This window comes from Camelus bactrianus, chromosome 10 (genome assembly GCF_048773025.1).
Source record: "Camelus bactrianus isolate YW-2024 breed Bactrian camel chromosome 10, ASM4877302v1, whole genome shotgun sequence".
NCBI lineage: Eukaryota > Metazoa > Chordata > Mammalia > Artiodactyla > Camelidae > Camelus > Camelus bactrianus.
In genome coordinates, this window is record NC_133548.1 from 27,680,228 (window position 1) to 27,702,342 (window position 22,115).

Genomic DNA, 22,115 nt, shown 5'->3' on the forward strand with positions numbered 1-22,115 from the left:
GAAGGCTTAAATAATCCTAAGTACCTTGCAGGCATCTTTATGATCGATATATAGTAGACCGTAGCATTTTTAGCATCAATTACTTGTGGTTGATGCCAAAGGTCCGTGATGTCTGTATTCTGTAGTTTTGCTGAAGCCTTAGCCTGAATTGCAGATGGAGAGAGGCTGGTGTGTGGAGACAAGTCACGTAGGTAGTGAATGAGGAGGCCTGGTGTCTCCTGCCCATCAGTAACTAGCAGGGGGAGTGTGGGAGGCTGAAAAGCAGCCGCCATAATCTATGCACAGCTGATCCCTGGAACCTGTGAAAGTGACTTTGTATGACAAAAGAGATTTTGCAGATGTGATTAAGTTAGGGTCCTGTGATGGGGAGATTAAGCTGGAGCACCTGGGTGGGTAAACAGAGTCAGCAGGGTCTATTTAAGAGGGGACACAGAGGAATCAGAGTCAGAGGGGAAAATGACACGACGATGGGAGCAGAGATTGGAGCAGTGCACTCTGGCGTCACAGCCACAGAATGCAAGTGGCCACCAGAAGCTGAAAAAGGCAAGACAATAAAATCTTCCCTCAGAGCCTTCATAAGGAACCCACTCTGTCTACACCTTGACTGTAACCCAGTGAAACTGACTTCAGACTTCCAGCCTCCAGAACTGTAAGAGAATAAATCTGTATTATTTTAAGCCACTAAGTTTGTTTTGTTACTGCAGCCATAGGAAACGAATACAGGGAGGAAGATAACAAAAGAATTAGGTGGGCAGCCTCGGGGGTCGCAGCACAAGGGCTGAGATCCTGGTTTGAGCACAAAATCTGAGCAGGTTTGGCAACCACCTTCACTCTCATTTAAGCCACTGACTATACCATTTAAGGAAATGACAAGATGTAGCCTAATCAAAGGGCTGTTCTAAATTACAGGGTTATGAATGCAGGGTTTCGCCCAGAGCCTAGCCCTGGGTACGTACTCAAGTATTACCTGTTGTCATTGTTAGGAAACTATACACAACATGATTTTGTTGTTAAATGGTTATTGAGAGAGAAGCATTTACCCAATACTGAGAATGCAAAACTTGCTTTTGCTAAGAGGATTTTTCCAGGAAAACAAGTTATTGCCAATGGCTGCATTCCATGAAGACCAACGGTGACCCGTTTCTCAGTGCCATGTTGGTATTTCTTTTCAATCTTAAAGGTACGATCCTGTCTGTAAATCACTGACTTGGTTTAAATTACCTGTCAAGTACTTCTGATGCTCCAGTAGACATGAAGTAAACTCACTGTCGTAAATAACTGACATATCCCTGGCCTATTTTAGTGACAGAAGACAATAAATAAGTAAACAAATGGATAAACAAGGCCATTCAGAGCATGGTAAGTGCAGAGACAGGAACAAACTAGGGTAAGGTGATAGAAAGGGGTCACTGTCACTGTAGATGGTCTGGCTGGGTGAGACTTGGAGGATCTGAGATCTGAATGATGACAAGTACCAGCCCGGGGTGGACCAGGGGATAGAGCATTGTAGACAGAAGGAAGAACTAATCCAGAGGTCTAAGGTAGGAGTGACTGACGTGTGTGTGTGTGTGTGTGTGTGTGTGTGCGAGAGTCCATGGGAGAAGTGTGGTACTGCTGGAGCACAGTGAGTGGGTGTGTAAGCTGTAAAAGGCGCAGGCAACTGCTGGGTTATGAAGAGGTGCATAACTCACGTTACAGAGTAAGAAGGGCACTGATTCGTTCTGGGAGGGTTTTATATCAGAGAGTGGCATGATAGGTATTATATTTTAAACCATCACCCTGGCTAATTAACTGAGCACAGATTGTAGGGGGACAAAAAGAGAAGAGTCCAGGTAGGTGGTTTTCGAAGTCATCCCTGTGAGACATGATGGTGGTCTGGACTGAAATGGTAGCAGTGAAGCTAGAATTAAATGGAAACTATTACCATGTGTTTTGCAGGTGCAGGCAAAGCATTTCTAATGGATCAGATGCAGAATGGGGACAGGGGAGAAAAACAAATTATGGCACCTACATGTTTGAATTGAGCACTGAGGGCAATAGTGCTGTCAATTTTATGAGACTGCAAAAGCCTGGGACGAATCAGCTTTGGGGGAGTGAAGTTGAGTCTGTGAAGTTCTTAGTAGACATCCAAATGGAATTATTGAGCAGGCCATTGTATCTGTGTGCCTGGAGTCCACAGAATTAAGACAGTTAATTTACAAGTAATAAAAATGTAGACACTGTGATAACGTATTTCACTGGGAAGCAGGTTAAATAAATTCTTGCCATCATTGGGCATTTTCCTTAGGTAGCAATATGCTGATTTTAATGAGTGAGAAGTTGTTTGTTTTACTTGTTTAATTATCGTGCACCTTAACCATTGTTCTGTTTTAGATTGTGTGCTTGTAGCGGTGGTGATGATGGTAATATTATCCTCCAAAGTGATTCCTACTCTCACAAAACAAATCCTTCTGAAAAACCAGAATACTAAGGCAACGACATTGTTTAATTCCTGCTGCCACCTAGTGGCATGATTAAAAATTAAAAGGCGAGGTTAAGTATGAGTAGAACTTCAGAGAGCCGCACCTTACTGTAGCCTACCTCATTTGACAGATGAGGAATACAGGACTTCAGGGAACGGAAGTGGCTTGTTGGCTTGTCCAAGATGGCGCAGCTGCGAGCTTGGACCTTGTCACTGAAATCTCAGTTCACGAGGTTTTGCGTTACAGGGCTTCTCTCACCTGAGTGTTACCATGCATCCTCCTTGTCTAGCTTCAAGATTTTTTTTCTCTTTTTCTTGTTCTCTTGCTCTGAAAAGGGTCTTATTTCTAATCTCTCTGACTTCTTGTTAATAGACTTAGCTGCTGGTGAATAAAGACTCCAAGAGCTTATCACCAAGCAGATTTCAACCAATGCTGAATTTTTATCACTTATGAAACTGGTTTCTTAAGAGCTAATAAACCAAATTGCCTTTTTATTTTTGCTTTAATGATTTCTACCCTGATCTCGAATGAGCTTTAGCCAGATGAATTTACATTCATTTCAAAATCCCTTTCAAAATGTACTCCTTTTTAGCAGTCATTTATAAATATGCAAACCGTTTTGTAATGGGTCTTTTAAAAGTTTTCTTGCTTCCCCAACCCTGAAGCCCCCAAAAGAAGTATATTTTGTTGATAGTTGAGGGGGAAACATTGAGAAAATAGGTACATGAAATTAAGATACAGATACCTTGAATCAATGTGTTAGCACTCAGGCAATTTCCCTGACTGACCTGTGAATCCTGTGATGGGGAGGACTTCAAGGCCATACAGAGTAGAGAACTCAGGATTTGGAGACAATAGACTTGGATTTGAATTATGGCCATGGTCTAATAGTCACGTGACCTTGAACAAGTTACTTAACCTACCGCTGTGCACGTTTCTCATCTCTGTTAAAAACAACCACACATGACTACAGTAAGAATATTTAAGTCACTTAAAAAATTCAGTAAAGGGTCTGTTTCTAAATATAGGTTTTATCGTTATTCAGGTATACCAGGTCCAACAGATGAGGAAACAACTACCATTGAAAAAATAGCTCGTTATATTCCCAGTTCCCATAACGAAGGGGAACACCATGCCGCGGGGCCGCACGAAGGAGAAGGATCAGTCAGGAGGCAGAGGGAGTGCAGAAATTGTAGGCAAGAGGCCTTATTGTGGTCTGCCTGAGAAGGAGTCAGCAAGGCAGCATGAGCAGTTCTCTGATTGGCCAGTTTGAGTAACTTCGGCAGACGTGGGCAGAGGGGCTGTCCCCAGGTGTCTGCAACCTGGCCCCGGAGTGACTGGGGCAGGGGATAGTGGCCTGGAGGATAGGAGCTTGATAAAGTAGGTGGTTTGCATTTGAAGGACCTGTTCACAGGTGATTCATTTACTATCTCTAGGAACTGACTAGCCCTGTGAGGGGCAGTCTCCCCAGAGTCTGCAAAGCCCTAGATGTCAAAGTGTCAGAAGCACATGGCTAACTCAAGGCTTATCTCATGGAAACCCAGAATAAATAGAGGGACCAGTCATGAAAATGATGATCACGTGAAGATGAAATGGGCATGATGCTTGTTCTCAAAGATGCCACAGTCTCTTCTGAGCACACAAAAATAAACATAACTTTAGTACATTATGAGAAGGACTAGAGTGGTAATGCGTACAAGGTCTTGTGGGGGTACAGCTGCGAGAGAGGGAGAGATGGCTTTAGCTGAAGATAATGCATGAATTGGTCCCTAGAGGAAGGGTAAGAGTTAAGCCAGTGAACACAAATGAGCTGAGGATGAAGAAGGACATTATGGAAAAAGGGGAGAATGTGCAATGGTGAGTGTGCATGACTGTAGATGACGGGCATGGCCTGGAATTTGTTATGGCTCAAAGAGAGTTTTGCAATTAAAATAATGATATCATTGATAATAATGAGGAAAGTGTAAAGGAAAACAGATCACATTTACCAAATATTTACTCTGAGCCAGACACTGTGCTCCATCTTTGACCTGCACCATCTCATTTAAAACTTACACAGACCTTAGTGAGGCAGATACTTTTGGGATCTCATTTCACAGAAGAGGAAGCTGTGCTTTGGTGAGTTTGTTATTTTTCCAAAGTCAGATAACTGGTGAGTACTGAAGTCAGGCTTTGAACCTAGGTCAATCTGATTTCCCAGCGTAAAACTCTGTTAAAATGTGACCCATGAACCACTAGCAAGAGTGCTTATTAAAAATGTGAATGTGTAGTCTTACCCCAAACGTACCAGTAAGAGAGCTCAGGAATTCAGATGTTCAGCAGCTATTAAGAATGTTAAAATTTGAGATCCACCAAGCTAGAGTCTGTGAGAGAGTGGCAGGCAAGGTGAGTATTAGCAATTGGGAAAAAAAAAAAAGATTGGAGAAATTATGAAGGCCTTATACATTTTTCAAAGAATTAGGACATTTTCTTATAAGCAAAAATAGTCATTGGAAGTTTTAAAGAAGCAGGTTTAAATGCTTTTCAAGTCTTTATGTTTTGTTGTTCTTATAAGGTACATCACCCTTGCTGTTGTATAAAATATTATTTCATGCTGTTATGCAAAATATAAAGATACAGAAATTCATGAGTAGAGTTCCACCATCCACATGTAAACCTATTAAGAATTTGATGTCTATTTTTGCAGTTTTAAAAATCTATATCTATTTGACTTTTTAAAACAATAATGAAAGCATGCAAAAGGGTCTGTGCTTTGGAAAGATTTTTGTGATTGATTCTAGAACAGGTATCTACAAACTTATTCAGCGAGCCAGATAGTAAATATCTGAGACTTCACGGGCCATATCATCTTTGTCGCAATGACTCAATTCCTCCGTTAAAATGCAAAAGCAGCCTTAGACGATACATAAATACATGGGCATGGCTGTGTTCCAATAAAACTGTTTTTGTTTTGTTTTATGTTTTACAAAAACAGATGGTTGGCCAAATTTGGCCTGTGTGGCATAATTTAACAACCCCTTCCCTGGAGCATTGCTTAAAATAAATGTGAATTAGAGGCAGAAGGGAAAATTAGGGTAAAATTATGCTAACCTTGGTGACAAATGAAGAGGTTTTGAACGAGAGCTTTCGTGCTGGGATGTGGATAAGGGAACGCGTTCTTAAAATATTTCTGAGAAGGGAATAATAAGATAAGAGATCGGAGTTAGGAGGGCAGATGTAGGAAGGGATCAAGCATGACTCCAAATGCCCTCATCTGAGTTACTAGATAGATTGACATATTGTGAAACAAGATGTGGGATGCAGGAAGAAGAATAAATTTTATTAGAATATGTGTCAGTCAGTCATTGGACAAGATGATGTGTATTTACGGTAGTATGATAATGAATAATCTTAGTGGCTAGATCTGTAACGCCTCTTTAGGAAGAAATTGCTTTTGGTTAGGGAAGACATTTTGACAGGTTATTGGGAATAAAACTGAGACCTCAGATGATAGAACGTAAGGAAATCAAGAAGTAAACCATACTATACAAGCGAGGGTGTCCAATACAGATATTTGGAAAGGAAGAGAACAGAAGAGGCAAGAGAGAAGAGAAGAAGGAAGAGAGAAACAGTGAGAAAGAAAACAAAAGAATTTTAAGAAAAATAAAATCAAATATTTAACTGTTGTTTTTGTTGATATGAACTTAGTTTCCTATTCTCCAAACCTTCAGAAAAGACCTTCATGCATAGAAAACAAACTTACGGTTACCAAGGGGGAAAGGAGGTGGGAAGGGATAAATTGGGAGTTTGAGATTTGCAGATACTAACTACTATACATAGAACAGATAAACAAGTTTATACTGTACAGCACAGGGAACTATACACGATATCTTGTAGTAACTTATAATGAAAAAGAATATGAAAAGGAATAGATGTATGCATATGTATGACTGAAACATTGTGCTGTACACCAGAAATTGATACAACATTGTAAACTGACTATACTTCAATAAAAAAAATTAAATAAAAAAAAAATCCTCCCCCAAAGACTGTCATGTACATATACATACTTTGTTGCAATGTTTGTAGATGTATATGAGGTTGTGTAATTCAAAGGAATAATGTGAGTTCCATATATGGGTTAAACAATTAGTAGCATAAGGATAATTAATTACTTATTATTCTTTATATACATATATATATATATATAATTGAAGTATAGTCAGTCTACAATGTTGTGTCGACTTCTGGTGTACAGCACAATGCTTCAGTCATACATGAACATGCACATATTCCTTTTCACATTCTTTTTCACCATAAGTTACTGCAAGATATTGACTATAGCTCCCTGTGCTATACAGTATAAACTTGTTGTTTATTTTTTTATATATTAGTTAGTATCTGCAAATCTTGAACTCCCAATTTAAAATTAATTATTTATTGATCCTAAAAATAACCCTGATTTTAAAGTTTCTCAAAATTCTTGAGTTGACTGGTTTGGCTTGAACACATCCATCTGATGGCATTCGACGCATGGTCAGCTGACTGGCAATGGGCTTAACTGGGGTATCGGGGACGCCTGCGCCTTTCTCCCCATGTGATCTCCATTCAGGGCTTCTTTTTTTGTAACAGCTTTATTGAGATATATTTTAAAAATCATAAAGTTTATGTGTAAAATTCAGTGACATTCAGTAACTTCATTGTGTGGTACAACCATCGCCATAATTCAGACTTAGAACATTTCCACTGACATCAGGGCTTCTCCACAGCAGGCGCTCTCCGTGCATGTTCTGCAGGAACAGAGGTGGGAGCTACAAGACCCCGTAAGGCTTCGGCTCAGAAATCACACAGTGTCACTCCCATCACATGCTGTTGGTCAAAGGTGAGTCGCAAATCCATCCCAGATTCAAAAGATGTTAAAGTCTATATATATATTTTTTAAATTTACTACAAAAGTGAATATATCATCTTCACTCATTCCCTGAAAGCAGAATCTTAAAAATAAATGTAACAAAAAAACAGGTAAGCAACTTTTCTAGAATCCCTGATGGCAGAGAGAAGTATCTGGAGCCACCCACACACATGGGATCAAGTGTAATCCATCTGAATGGACGCCCAATGGAGAGAATGCCTCCTTTTTTTCACAAGTTCATCATCATAGTTAATCCTCATGATGACACTATAAAGTAGGCATTATTAGCTGCCTTTTACATAAGAACATGTAGACTTGAACCAGTTTGATGTTTTTCTTAAAGTCACACAGCAGTCAAGCGGCTGAGTCAAGATGGAAAGCTCACATTACATGAATCTACTGTCCCCCCACTTATTTACTGTCCCCCACATGACAGCATGACTCAGTCAGGAGTGAGGCTGTGGGGAAGCTGTCTGGGAGAGTGTATACCAGCCTGGAGCACCGTGGGGCTGTCCTCTGGCAGTAGGAGATACGAGTCTGGAAGCCATGAGGGAGTTTTGTGAGGTCTTTTTTAACACTGTCAATGCAACAGCAATATTTAAATTGAGGGAGTATATAGGATTTCATGGGAAGGAGTATGGAGAGGAGGGTTGGAGAAAAGAGAAGATGAGAAAGTTAGAAGAGTAGAGGAGATTAGAGTCCAGAAGAGAAAGGGAAAGAGACCAGCAGAAATGCGGGAAAGGGAGGGAAGGGGGTGGACACAGGCAGATTCCTGGCAAGCGGTGTGGGACAAACTGGGAAATTAACATTTCAAGGGCAGGCAGAGTTGGAGGGTCTTCAATCCGGGGCCGTAAGAGAGGAAAGTAAGGACCCCACAAGAGTATTGCTATCATGGACAATAGCCGAGTGAGGGGAAAATGCCTTCACTGATTACTGCAGACAGAGCAGAAGGAGGAACTCGGTGACACTATTGTATTTTAGAAGTTTCTTAGAAGAGCGTTAACAGGTCTCTACAGCACTTAAATTCTTGTCTCTGGATTTTAGGAAATACCATGGAATTGGTCACTATATTCTCACAAGAAGTTTACAAATGAAGGTTCAAAGGTGTCCATTAAACATTTCAGGACTTAAGTTGAGAGGAATCAAAGAGGAAAGAAAAAAGTCTGCTATGAGGTGTAAATAAAGAGTTTAAAGGCTGTTCTTCCACCAGAGCCAGGAAGAAGGTAACACTTTTTCTCTTGAAAGAACACTTGCCACATTAGCCCTAAACTATGAAATTACCTAGCATTTTATAGTTTAAGCCATGCTTTCTAATATTAAACTTTTCATCTATTTTTTTTTCCTGGTCCTATACATCCTCATCTGTATCCTGCCTGAGAGCAAGAACAGTGTCACGGTTATAGTGCTAGCTTGTGGACAGCCTGAGCCAGATCTTTAGTAAATATATGCTGAATAAATTAATAGGAACAAATAAGATTCATCTGAACATTCCACGTTGGTTTACATATGGTATGCCTAGGAAGGTCAAGCTCCCTAAACTGAGTCCTGGTGCCACCCAACATGCATGCCTTGTGAGCAAAACTGACACAGATTTACGCAAGGTTTAACCGTATTAATCCAGGGGTCACTCATGCCCCAGTCTTGTTACTGTCCAATTCAGAGCAGCAGTCCAGAGAAACAGGTAGCTGAGGGTTATTCTGTTTTTACCGTCATCAGTGATAGGTCTGTTAAAGGGCTCAATTTCTAGTCCACAGTCACGTGTCGTAAAATTCTCCTCTCCCTTATAAGTTTATCACTATGATCCTTAATGCACAGCTGCTGGAAAACCTCTTTTTCTCTCTCTCTTCACTCCATATGCCTTCCTGCTCTGAGACTCTCTGATACCTGATTAGGTGTCCCCCTGTCCTCCTTCCTCCATCCACAGAACACCACCCCCACATATCCTCGCAAGGGGTCCCTGGCAGGCAGCTGTGTTATACTTCTGTCTTCTGCATCCCACCTACTTTGAGCTTTAGTTCTTTCATTCTGATAACCTTTCCTACATTAAATCCTTATGGGTGACGTCCAGTGAATAAAAATTTTACTTTAGGTAAACAAGTTTAACTCATAAAGATGATCAACCAGTTTTATAGTGAGATTAAGAAGCACATTTTGCCACCCCCATATTCTGCCCTATTCAAGTTCAGTAGACTTTATTTATAAGATAGAAATAGTATGTTTGAACGCTGATGTGATAAATCAGGAGAGTGGGGAATAATGACGACTTAGAAGAGAGGGGAGCCCATTTTTGAGTCAAGCACTTGAATGGGTAAAAGGACACTACGTAGTTCAGATATGGTGGCACTGGCATGAAAATAGGAGTATGAGTAATCCCCATGTAGGAACAGGACAGAAGGTCAAGTGTATGGACACAAATGCTAGAAGGTGAAGAGCTGTAGCAGGAGAAATCTGTGGAAGTTCTTCTCCATGGCTTCAACTTTCCTAATGAAGTAGAAAGTAGAGTGAGAGTGGAGTTCGATGAGAGAGAGAAATGTGTGAAATAACCCTCTGGGCAAGTAATAAAATGAATGAACTCTGTATGATATCACTTATATGTGGAATCTAAAACATACAATAAACGAGTGAATAAAGCTAAAAAGAAGCAGACTCACAAAAATAGAAAACAAATTAGTGGTTACCAGTGGGGAGAGGCAATATAGGGATAGGGGAATAAGAGGTACAAACTATTATGCATAAAATAAGCCACAAGGATATATTGTACAATATGGGGAATATGGCCAATATTTTATAGTAACTATGAATGGAGTATAACCTTTAAAAATTGTCAATCACTATATTGTACACCAATAAATTAAATAATATTGTGCAGCAACTATACTTCAATTAAAAAATAAATTTAAAAAGTGAATGGACTAGGGAAATGTAGTTTGATTGCTGAGCAGTAAAGGGTGTGCTTGACATTTGTGGTCATAGTTTAACCTGAGTGGTTAAACATATTAAAATGTGTAAAAATGTTTTTTCTTCAGCCACATGTAGCTACACTGATGCAAATCTGAGTAGGGGAGGAGTGGTATTTAAGCAGGACTGGGATTTTAACAAGAGAATAGAATGACTAGAGAGAGAGGGACAAGGAGGTTGAAATGCATACAAAGCAGTAATTATATTAATTGATTATGAAATTTAATCTGGTGTGAAAAAAATAATCTAGATACTAGGAGAGTGAAAAAGGGTAGCAGTTTAGGTGATCTTGCAAATGAGATTGTGATTATTATGCTCCCCTTGAGGTCACCAAAATCTTTAAAACATCTCTTTTGTGGTCTTCTAAAAAAATCTTTTTCTGTCTGAATTCCTGGAACAGGAATCTGTCACTTTCAAGAGACCAGACTGTGGTGAAATAAGAGTATCCTTCTAGTTTCTAGGAGTCACGCCATGACAGGTCAAGACTTCCTAGGAGAAGCATGGAAGCGTTTTGCAATCATGAGTGTTGCAATTATGAGCATTTTGCAACCAGGCAGAATCCAAGAAAGCATTTCATTATGGATTTTCAATTATCTATTAGGGACACGGTCTTTTCCCAATCAAATTCATACCATGAAATAAATAAAAATCTACCTCTTATCTGCAAGGTGATAAGTGTCTCTGGATTTTAGGAAATACCATGGAATTGATCACTATATTCTCACAAAAGTGGGAGAATACACTTTGGAAACTGAGGATAAACAATGTATTCTACTAACAGAAGGGTTAGAGGATATAACTGCATATATTTTATTGCCAAGTAATTATTATTAGAATCGAGACCTCTGGTTTCCTACTCCCATTATCACTTCAGACTGTGCGTACTCCAATGCCTTTCTTCCTTGAGTTCACCTCTCCCTTCCTTCTTTCCCCCCTTCTTATGTTTTTCTTCCCTCTCTGTACAACTAAGACTGCCACTTAGTGGCAGGAAAGGAACAGGTTCACTGATGTCAGATTCCACAGTATCCACTGGTGAGAAACAAGAATAGAGAATGGAAGTTTATGGGGTACCCAATGGCTTGAAATGAGAGCCAGCCAACTACCAAACAACTTTCTTGACATATAATAGCCCACAAGATGGGATTTAGAAAGAGGAATCATAACCCCCGTCTGCAAGAACCCTGGTCTTTGCCCTCTCACTTTTGAGTGTTCTTAAAAAGCACTGCCTTTATTTGTTTGCTCAAGAGGGTAGACTATATTCAGCAATTTGATTCCCACTATTTCTCTTTGTCGCTATTTCTGTAAAGTCAAGGCCTCCATATTTAGCACTTCTTCCTGCTCAGCACAGTAAAATCAATAAATGTTGCTGACTGGCTAACAGGTTGATCAGTGACAGTTAAAAAACAAGAAGTAAGTAGCTGTAGGCAGACATTTCAAACAAAATTACTTCAGTCTCCATTTCATAAGCTTTTCACGGGCAGACACCCAAAGAAAAGGGACTTGCTATGTATAGACCAGAACGGTCTCAGTTTGTTGTTTTATGAGTAAGTGTTTAAAGATACATATATATAATATATGTCACATACATTCACAGCTCGCACACTGACTCAAGACTCAAACTCAACATACTTATGTTCACAAAACCTGACAGACTCGTCCTTAATAAACAGACCCTCTCCCCTTACACAATCACAGACACGTATCTCATCTCTTGGTGGGGGAGGCGGTTTGAGCAGCCAGTACAATCATTTTTCATACAACTCCTCCTCCCCCATTCTCTTTTCCCCATTCCCGGAGTGTAGCACGAGATTAAGTCAGGGCAGAGATTTCCAAAGTAGAGAAAACAGAAATGCTAGGTGGCAGATCGGGCAGATAGACAAGACCTCTTTAAGTCGGGTGAAGGAATTCTATTTCTGCTTGTTTGTTTGTTTCATTGTTTTACCTCAGGCAGGGAGGTTTCCTTAGTCCCTGATCTGGAGTCAGAACTGATTCTCCTTGAGGAGATCCTGTATATGCATTTGGAGCCTTCTAGGTGAGCCAAGTCATGTTAGTAAAACCCCTTTAACTCATTCCCTTATGTGACATTTAACAGAAATGCTTTTCATTTTGAAAAAAAATTTTTTTTTAAGTATAAACAAGACCTTGATGTTTTCTTAAGAGAAGAATTGATATATAAGGCATCAGAGGACTAATTATTATACGCAACTGTTGCTACGAAATACTGATGAGCCTCACCCCCCATTAAACATCTCTCTAGGATGCACTTGCAAGACGCACTAGGTGAAGATTTCCAATTTCTGCCAGTGCTTAAAAATAATAAAGTCACATTCCTTTGGAAACTTCTGAATTAAGATACTGCACTTCGGTGGATCCTCTCCAGGTAGGTCAATGAGAGTAGGTTAATCATTCATGACTGAAGGAGTTAGTCATCGACTGTCAGCTATGGGAAGGAGCAGAGAGAAACACACTGCTTAATGTGGATTACAAAGTCTAACATGCCCCAGTGTGGTCTCTACCTCAAATCTTGCCTCAGCCATTTTAAACTTTACTCATTGCTTTTCAACCAACAAAGCTCTCTTTTTCTGCTTTTCCAATGCATCGTTCTCATTGCCACCTCAGGGTATTTGTGCAAATAATCTTCTTTGCGTGAAAAGTATTTTCCCATTTTTCACTCAGCTAATAAGTTATCCTTCAGATGTTGGCTCAAACATCTCTACCAAAGTGAAGACCCACATAATTCCCGAATTGGGCAGGCCCCACAGAGTAACTTGTGCCACTGTTGATGGTCCTTGGTACTCCCACAGTCCAACCCTTCCTAATAAAAATAATTCAACATTTACCTGCTTAAGTTCAATAATATCCTGTCTCTTAAAGAGAGTTCTCATTTTTGTCAGCTGAGTTTTGGACTAGGTCCAGACACACAACACTAAAGAGATGAAAATAAAAAGGGGGGAAGGAACAAAAGGACCAGAGGCAGGTAGCCTGGGTCTTCATAGAAAGTTTTCGGTAAAGTGGAATGTGTAGGTGGAATGTAGGAAGCCCTAGGGGAGTATGACAATATAAAGTCCAGAAATTTCTAAATGTAAACTTACATTTTTTGTAATGTTCTGAAAGAAATGTTAGTAAAGACTGGTGCCAGTGTTTAACGACTTTTGAACACCATCGTTTCTTCTGAGATAGCAGCTTTTGGATTTGCTTATAAGTGACACATTCTTTTTCTCTCACTGCTTTGAAGATATTTCATATTTCATACTTCAAGATATTTTTGACTTCCAGCATGTTTCCTTAATGTGTCATTTTGAAGGAGGATTAATAAAATGGCCACACTTAGGCTAAGAGATTGCTTATTCTTACGCTTGCCCTTAAAATGGTCAACTGAGCTGACTGGCCTGGTTGCTACTCACAGTTCCAGGCCCACTGTTAAAACTAAAGCTGTTGATCTTACTGATTCTACTTTATTCCAGTCATTGAAAGTAATAATCAAGCTTGGTCTCTGAGTCCTTCTCCAAGGAGAAGGTCACAGGGCTGTAACTTACAAAATAGCCTGAATTACCAAGAAGAGTGCTTACTCAATTACCTTGAGTGCTTACGGGATAAAGAGATCTAATCACTGGCCTCTATAGAACTGGTCGCCTGGAGGCATCACGATGCCATTCTAAGTCTTCTGATGAGAAAATGATCCTGTTGATTTGTTATCGATGCTTTATTGTTTGAGCTATGGCTAAACAGCCTCCCCACCCCATCCCCAAGGTGGGCTCACAGTGTTGAAGGCGCTGGCCTGCTGGGAGTCCCCTTTGCCCGGCAAAGCAGTAAAATTGCCTCTTTTCTTCTAAGCTCCAAGAACCTGTCTCTGGGCTATTTGGCTCGTCAGGAACAGGGGCTGATCTTTTGGCAACAATTTTGAGTCTCTTTCCTTTACCCTACTTGGTGTTTATTGAATTTTCAGGAAGTACTGGTTATTTGTTTTAAATAATTTAAGAGCTTTTCAGTCATATTTCTTGAGTGTTTTTTCTTTTCCTTTCTCTCTCCTCGCCTTCTGTTCTTTCTAGCGCCTGCATGTTGGTATGATTAATGGTGTCCTACAGTTCTCCACGGCTCCATTTGTTTTTATTCTTTTTCCCTCTGTTCTTTGGGCTGCATAATCTCAATCCATCTTCAAGTTTACTAATTTTTTTCTTTTATCAGGTCAGTTCTAATGTTGAGACCCTCTAGAGTATTTTTACTTGAGTTATTGTGCTTTCCGAGACCAAAATTTACATTCAGTTCTTTTTTATGATTTCCATCTGCTTCTATTCTTGAGTTGTTATGACATTGTCATCACACCTTCATTTATTCTTTAATAATGCTTTCCTTTAGTTCTGTGAACATATTTTTAGAATGGCTACTTTGAAATCTCCTTGCTGTTAAATTTAACATTTGATAGATATCTGGTAGCCCTATTCCCTAAAGGAGGAAGAATATAAAGATAAGGGAGGAAGTAAATTATATAAAGAATAGAAAAACAATAGAATTACTGAATTAATTTCTTTGAAAAGATCAACAGAATTGACAAAACTTTAGCTAGATTGACCAAGAAAAAAGAGAAAAGACACAAATAACTAAATTCAGAAATGAAAGTGTGGACATTGCATTATAGCTGACCTTACAGAAATTAAAAGAATTATAAGAGAGTACTAAAAACAACTGTATGTCAACAAATTGGGTAATATGGATAAAATGATCATATTCCTAGAAAGACAAAAATTATAAAAAAGGACTCAAGAAAAAATAGAACATCTGAACAGACTTATAACAAATTCAAAAATTGAATTAATAAGCAAGTCTTCCAACATAGAAAAGTCCAGGACCAGATGGCTTCTCTGGTGAATTCTACCAAATATGTTAAAAAGAAGTAACACTAAGTCCTACTCAAATGCTTCTAAAAATTACAAAAGGAGAGACCAATTCTTAGCACATTCTATGAGGCCAAATTTGCCTGAAACGAAAGACAGATGTACCACGCCAAAAAAACTCCAGACCAATATTGTTGCCGAAAGATTGGCCCCGTCTCAGACGAGCCGAATAACCCAGAGACAAGGTCTTGGAGCTTAGACAAAAAGAGGCAATTTTACTGCTTTGCCAGGCAAAGGGGACTCCCAGCAGGCCAGTGCCTTCAAAACTGTGAGCCCACCTGGGGATGGGGTGGGGTGGCTGTCTAGCCATAGCTCAAACAATAAAGCATCGATAACAATCAACAGGATCATTTTCTCATCAGAAGCCTTAGAATGGCGGCGTGATGCCTCCAGGCGACCAGTTCTATAGAGGCCAGTGATTAGATCTCTTTATCTCTTAAGTACTCAAGGGGTGTTCTTCTTGGTAATTCAGGCTATTTTGTAAGTTACAGCCCTGTGACCTTCTCCTTGGAGAAGGACTCAGAGACCAAATTTCAATGACTGTAATAAAGTAGAATCAATAAGATCAACAGCTTTAGTTTTAACAATGGGCCTGGAACTGTGAGTAGCAACCAGGTCAGTCAGGTCAGTTGATCGTTTTAAGGGCAAGGGTTAAGAATAAGCAATCTGTTAGCCTAAGTGCGGCCACTTTCTTAATCCTCCTTCACTGTCTCTTACCAATGTAACCACAAAAATCCTCAAGAAGTATTAGCAAGCCAAATCAACAGCACATTTAAAAGAGTATACATTATGGGCAAGTAAGATTTATCCTGGCAATACAAAGGTGATTCAACACAGAAATTTAATCAATTTAATGTACCAGTTTAATAAAATGAAAGAAAAAAAAAACATGGCCATCTCAGTAATGTAAGCATTTGACAAAATTCAACACCATTTCATAATAAATACATCCAGAAATCTAAGACTGGAAAGGAAATTCCTTAAGTTAATATGATACTGTGATATCTATTAAGGAATATATACATTTGGTCTTTGTCTCTGTTTCTGGCACAGACCTCTTAAAACCTTAGGGATTTCTTAAGTGGTATGAGCCACAAAGTTGTCTTTTGTTATGTTAATAAGGTGACTTTTAGAAAGCACCTAAGGTTGGGGTGGAGCCAGCCAAGTGATTAGAGGCTTTGATCCAGCCATCCCACACCCTAGCCTGTGGGCAGGGGAGAGGGGCTGGAGCTTAATCAGTCACCAAAGGCCAGTGAGTTACTGAGTGAAGCCTCCATAAAAACCCAAAAGGATGGGGTTCGGAGAGCTTCCAGGTTGGTGGACGTGTGGAGACCTGGGGAGAATGGCATGCTCCAATATTGTATAGGACCTCTGTGCCCCGTTCCACATGTCATGCCCTACGCATCTCTTCTACCTGGCTGTCCCTGAATTATATCCTCTTATAATAAACTGGTGGTCTAGTAAGTAAAATGTTTCTCTGAGTTCTGTGAACCACTCTAGCAAATTAATTGAACCCCAAAAGGGGGTCATGGGAACCTCTGATTTATAGCCAGTTGGTCAGAAGTACAGGTCAAGAGCCTGGACTTGTGACCAGTGTCAGAAGTGTGTGGGTGGGGGCAGCCTTGTAAGACTGAGGCCTTAACCTGTGGAATCTGATGTCGTCTTCAGATAGTGTCAGAATTGAGTTGAATTCTGGGTAGCCTGCTGGTTTCCAAGGCATGGGGAAACCACTGCTCCCACCCTACCCCCCCAAGACCAGCACACACATTGGAACTGAGTATAGGGACCCAAAAAACATGATAAAGGACATTTACCAAAACCTACAACTCGTCTCATACTCAGTGTTGAAAGACTGAAAGTTTTCCCCCTAAAATCTGTGAACAAAAAATACTGCAAACCGTATCAGTAAACAAAGAATGCTGAAGCCATCAAGTCATCAGCGGCTGCCACCACCCCCCAGTGAGGACAGGCCTGCCGCCCAGCCTCTGCAACCACTCACAAAGGTGCACCCTGAGGGTACTCAGAATAAGAAAGGACAGGATACTGGCCCTAGATATCTAGGTGCTTGTCAAAGGAATGAATTCAATCAGCCCAAATGTTTGCTTCCTCCCATACATAGAAAAGCACTAAATTCTTTAACTTGAGATGCCTGGTTTTCTTTAGATAAGAAGCAATCTTTTCTTGTTCCAACTACCTGGTCTTTGTTGTAAAGCTCCTATCTATCCTAGCTCCTCCCCTACCTCTTCGGAGCAGTCCCTCAGAGCCATCTGAGAGGCTGTACTCCCGGCTCGAGTCCTCCCGCCAAATAAAACATAACTCTCAACTTCTAGGCTGCGTATTTATTTCAGTCAACAGATCACAAACAAGGCAAGGACGCCCACATTTACCACTGCTATTCAACATTGTACTGTAAGTCCCAGCCAGGGTAATTAGGCAAGGGAAAAAAAAATAAGGACATCCAAATTATAAAGGAAGAAGTAATGACACAGGAAAACGGATGTGGGGCATGAGGATGGGAGGGCTGTGTCCCAGGTCTCAGTTGAGCCCCTGGGACATGTCCCGCCAGGTGTGGGTCCTTGGCTTCATGCAGGAAAGAATTCAAGTATGAGCCACAGTCAAGTAAAGGTAGTTTATTTAGAGAGATGCACACTGCATAGAGTGTAAGGCAAGAGAAAGGCAAGGAAAGAGGTGTGGGAGTTGGGTGCTCAGGTTACAGTAAAGCAGGTACACACTCCACAGACAGAGCGCGGGCTGTCTCCAAGGAGGAGGGGGCAAGAAACGGCGGTTAGGCGCGGTGTTGCCAGTTTGTATGGGCTCAGTAGTTTCACGTGCATACAGGTAGGACCATTTCCACTGTCCTGGGAAGGGGCTGGAATTCCCAGGAATTGGGCCACCACCCACTCTTTGGCCTTTTGCAGTTAGCCTTGGGGCTGTCATGGCGCCTGCAGGCATGTTATTTATCACGCTGTTACAATGAGCATATAATGAAGCTCAGGGTCTACTAAAAAGTCAAACCTCCCACCAACTTAATCCTCCAGGCCAACTGGGAGGTGAATCTTCCACCATTTGGGGTTAAATTGCTGTCATTCCTTGACTGGCTGTGCCCTGCCCCCTTCCCTCCTGTCTCGGTAAAACCATCTCTATTTAGATAAAATGATCCTACATATAGAAAATACTAAAGAACCCACCCAAAACTACTTGAGCTTATTATTTATTCACCAAATTCATCAAATTTGCAAAGTTAAATATCAGCATGCAAAAATCAGTTGTGTTTCTATACACCAGAAATAAACGACATGAAAAGGAAGTTAAGAACACAATCCCATTTACAGTAGCATCCACATGAATAAAACACCTATGAATACGTTTAACCAAAAAGGTGAAAGACATGTACACTAACAGTCTGGAAAATCACTTCTTAATGTCTTACAAAGTTGAATAAATACCTACCCTATTACTAACGTCAGTATTTATTGAAGATAAGTAAAAATGTATTTCCAAAAAAGACATACAAAGGAATTTCATAAGAACTATACTCATAATAGAAAAAAAGAAGAGATGTTGGCAGGAATGGAAGAGTAAGGGCCTCCGAAAACCTTCTTCACTATAAAAGCAATAAGTTATTCTAGACATCCTTTTTATTGTTAATTTCTAGTAAGTTTATTGTGGTCAGAGAACACACCATCTATGATTTCTAGTCTCTTAAATTTGTTTTATGGGCAAGAATACAGATTATCCTGGTAAACACACACTTGAAAAGAATGTGTATTGTGCTCTTGGTGGTGAAATGTTTTCTAAATGTCAGTGATATCCCTTTAGTTCAGGGGGTTCAGCTCTTTTGTGCCTTGATTTTCTGTTTACTTGTTCTGTCGATTACTGAGTGAGGAGTGGTGGAATCTCCAAAGAAAACTGTGGATTTCTCTGCTTTTCTGTATAGTTCTATCAGTTTTTGCTTCTTAGGTGCACATATATTTATTTTGTTTTTGTCCTTAGGTGCACATACAGGTAGGATTATCTTATCCTCTTGCTGAATTGATCCTTTATCAACATGTGATATTCCTGTTTATTCCAAGTGATTTTCTTCTGAAATCTACTTTGATATTACTATGGACATTCCTTCTGTGTTAGGAAGAGTTCTAAGATGACCCCGAATGACTCATACCCTCGAGTCATGGCCTCACCTGGAGTTGACCAGCAAATATGATGGAATTAGGTTATGTTGTATGGAAAAGGTGAGGAGATTTTGCAGATGTAACTAAAGATCCAGTAGCTGATTTTGAGTTAATCAAGGGGGCGATTATCCTGGGTAGGCAGGTGTGGGTGAATCATGTAAACCCTTAACAAAGGAGAAAAGCAGCAGCAGCAGATGCTCTGCTACTGGACTTGAAGGAAGTAAGCCGCCATGTTGTCCCGAAGGCCATGTGGCAGGAATGGTGATTCGTTATGGTCTGTAGAATCTAATGCACTAGTTTTCCTTGGTTCTGTGTTTTCATGGTATGTCTTTTTCTAGCTTTTTTGAGGCATACCTCATTTTATTGTGCTTGGTCTTAAGTGTGCTTTACAGATGCTGTGTTTTTCTACCAATTGAAGGTTTGTGGCAATCCTGTGTTGCCAGATAATGATATATTTACCAACATATTTACCCTTCCAGTGATTTTTATTTCTTCCAATAAATAAGAATTTCCACTCGGCCTTTTCTTTATTCTAAGACCTTCCACTTGTCATTATCTGTGTTTGGTCAGCTTCCAAAAAATATCTGTCTTCTTTTTTAATCAAGAAATATCTTTATTTTGCTTTTATTTTTGAAAGTGATTTATTTTTACTGCATATAGAATACTAGGCTGGTAATTTCCTTCTTTCAGTACTTTAGAGATGTTCTTTAAACAGTTTTGGTTACTTTATTTTCTCTTCCTTATAAGATTTTAGTTGTCTTTCTAGCATGGCTTTTAGCTGTAGACCTAGGCGTGGTTTTCTTTGCATTGACCCAGTTTGAGGCAATTGTTCTTCTAAACTCTGAGATCTGGTTGCTGTAAGCCCTGCTCCCGTCTCCAAGGTGACGTTGGCCTGGCACATCCTGACTGGGAAGAGGTAGCCCAGAACATCACGGATAAGACTCAGTAGGAGTCCCTGAGCTTGCAGAAACTACCCTGTGAAGCAGGAATCACAAAGACTTTGAATCATCCCAACAATAAATTATTTGATGTGATCAAGACTGATTAATCCCTCTACCTCATAATGGCGTGTACTAGTGCAGGAGAAGTTTGATTACCTAGTAACTCATGGATTTATGATAGAAAAAGAGGCCCAAGCCAAAATCTGAAAGGCAGTGTCTACCATGGAGTACCATCACCAGCAAGTTTATTGTTCATAGGGACTTAAAGGCGGAAAACCTGCACTTGGATGCTGGTGTGACCATCAAGAGTGCCATCTTTAACTTAAGCAACAAATTCACCTTTAGCAGCAAGCTGGATACTTTGTGAGGCAGCCCCCCTGATGCTGCCTGGAACTCTTCAAGGATCAAAGGTGTGAAGGTCTCCCAGTGCATTCGTGGGGCCTGGGAGTCATCCTGGATACCCTGGTCAGCAGATCCCTGCCTTAGGATGCACAGAAATTCAAGGAGCTGTGGAAACAGTACTGAGAGGATAGTACCATATCCTCTTCTCCGTGTCGACAGAGTGTGACCTGCTCAAGGAATTTCTCATTCACAGTCTGAGCAAGAGAAGCCCTTTAGAGCAAATCATGAAAGATTGATGGATGAAAGCTGGTCATGACGATAATGAACTGAAGACTTCCGTGCAGCCACCCCTGACTCCACGGACCCTCAGATGCTGTCGGTGGGTTCCATGTGGGAAGAGATCCATATCTCTGGATGGGCCAGACGTACCACAAAGTGATGGCCACCTATTTGCTCCAGGGCTACAAGGCATCCAAGCTGGAGGGTTACACCACCAGGCTGAGGGCCCAGCCTTCGACGGACCTGACCACTAGCAGCACCCCTTCTCCACCCCACAAGGTACACCGTAGCCCATCTGCTAACCTCAAGCAGCAAGGTTTCAGCAAGGCTGCCATTCCGCTTCAGTTCCCACTCAGAGCAGCAGTGCAGAGAATCGGCAGCCTGAGGAAGACCAGGGGTGAGGACGGAAGGCCGGCAGCACCACCCGTGCCTGCCAGCCTCCCTCCTGCCTGGGGAGGGAAAAGAATTCCCTCTCCCCTCAGCAAACTTCAGCCTCACCACCAGCATCAACAAAGCAAGAAATCCCTGCTTTTGGAGAGGGAGGCGTCCACCCAGAATGGCAGTCATCCTAACTGTGCCAGGGGGAAGCAGAGCCTCCTTGGCTTCTGTGTCCCCTCCACCTGCACCAAGAATCTAAGACAAGCCTCAGTGCAGCCCCTCCAAGCTTGGCGGCTGTACCCTAAGCAGCTCAGCACCGCCCCCCAGCGTGTCCCCAGGACCTCGCCCTCCGCTCACAACATCAGCAGCAGTGGTGGTGCCCCAGACTTAACCAAGCCCTCAGGCCCGTCCAAAGGAAACTGTCCATGTTGGGTTGTCGGAGCCAGCCGACAATGAGCAGGTCCAAAAACCTGTGCTACAGGACTGAGAAAAGAAAGAAGACAACAAAAGGTGGGGTTGAGAGGGTTGCACTCTAAGCCCGCAAGACACAGGACCAAGAATGGACCCCGAGTTTATTTCCAGCAGTCAATTTATACAATTTTGACAATTCAAAGCATGCATTCCTTCATGTAGGCATAAGCATTGTAACCTTTACCCTAATCGTAAACCACCATGTACTAAGATTGTTAACTTGTGTGCTGATTATATCTTCTTTAACAATGTCACTGGTATCTTATTTGCAGAGGATGTCCTTAAGGCTTAAGATTCCTTGACGCAAACATCTTCAAGGGGTGGCGGGA

The 22,115-nt window shown here is 41.0% G+C and overlaps 1 pseudogene; it reads left to right on the forward strand.

The window, feature by feature from the left end:
* Positions 1-467: 467 nt before the first annotated feature.
* LOC105076784 (serine/threonine-protein kinase MARK2-like) lies at positions 468-21,771 on the forward strand (annotated as a pseudogene).
* Positions 21,772-22,115: the final 344 nt, after the last annotated feature.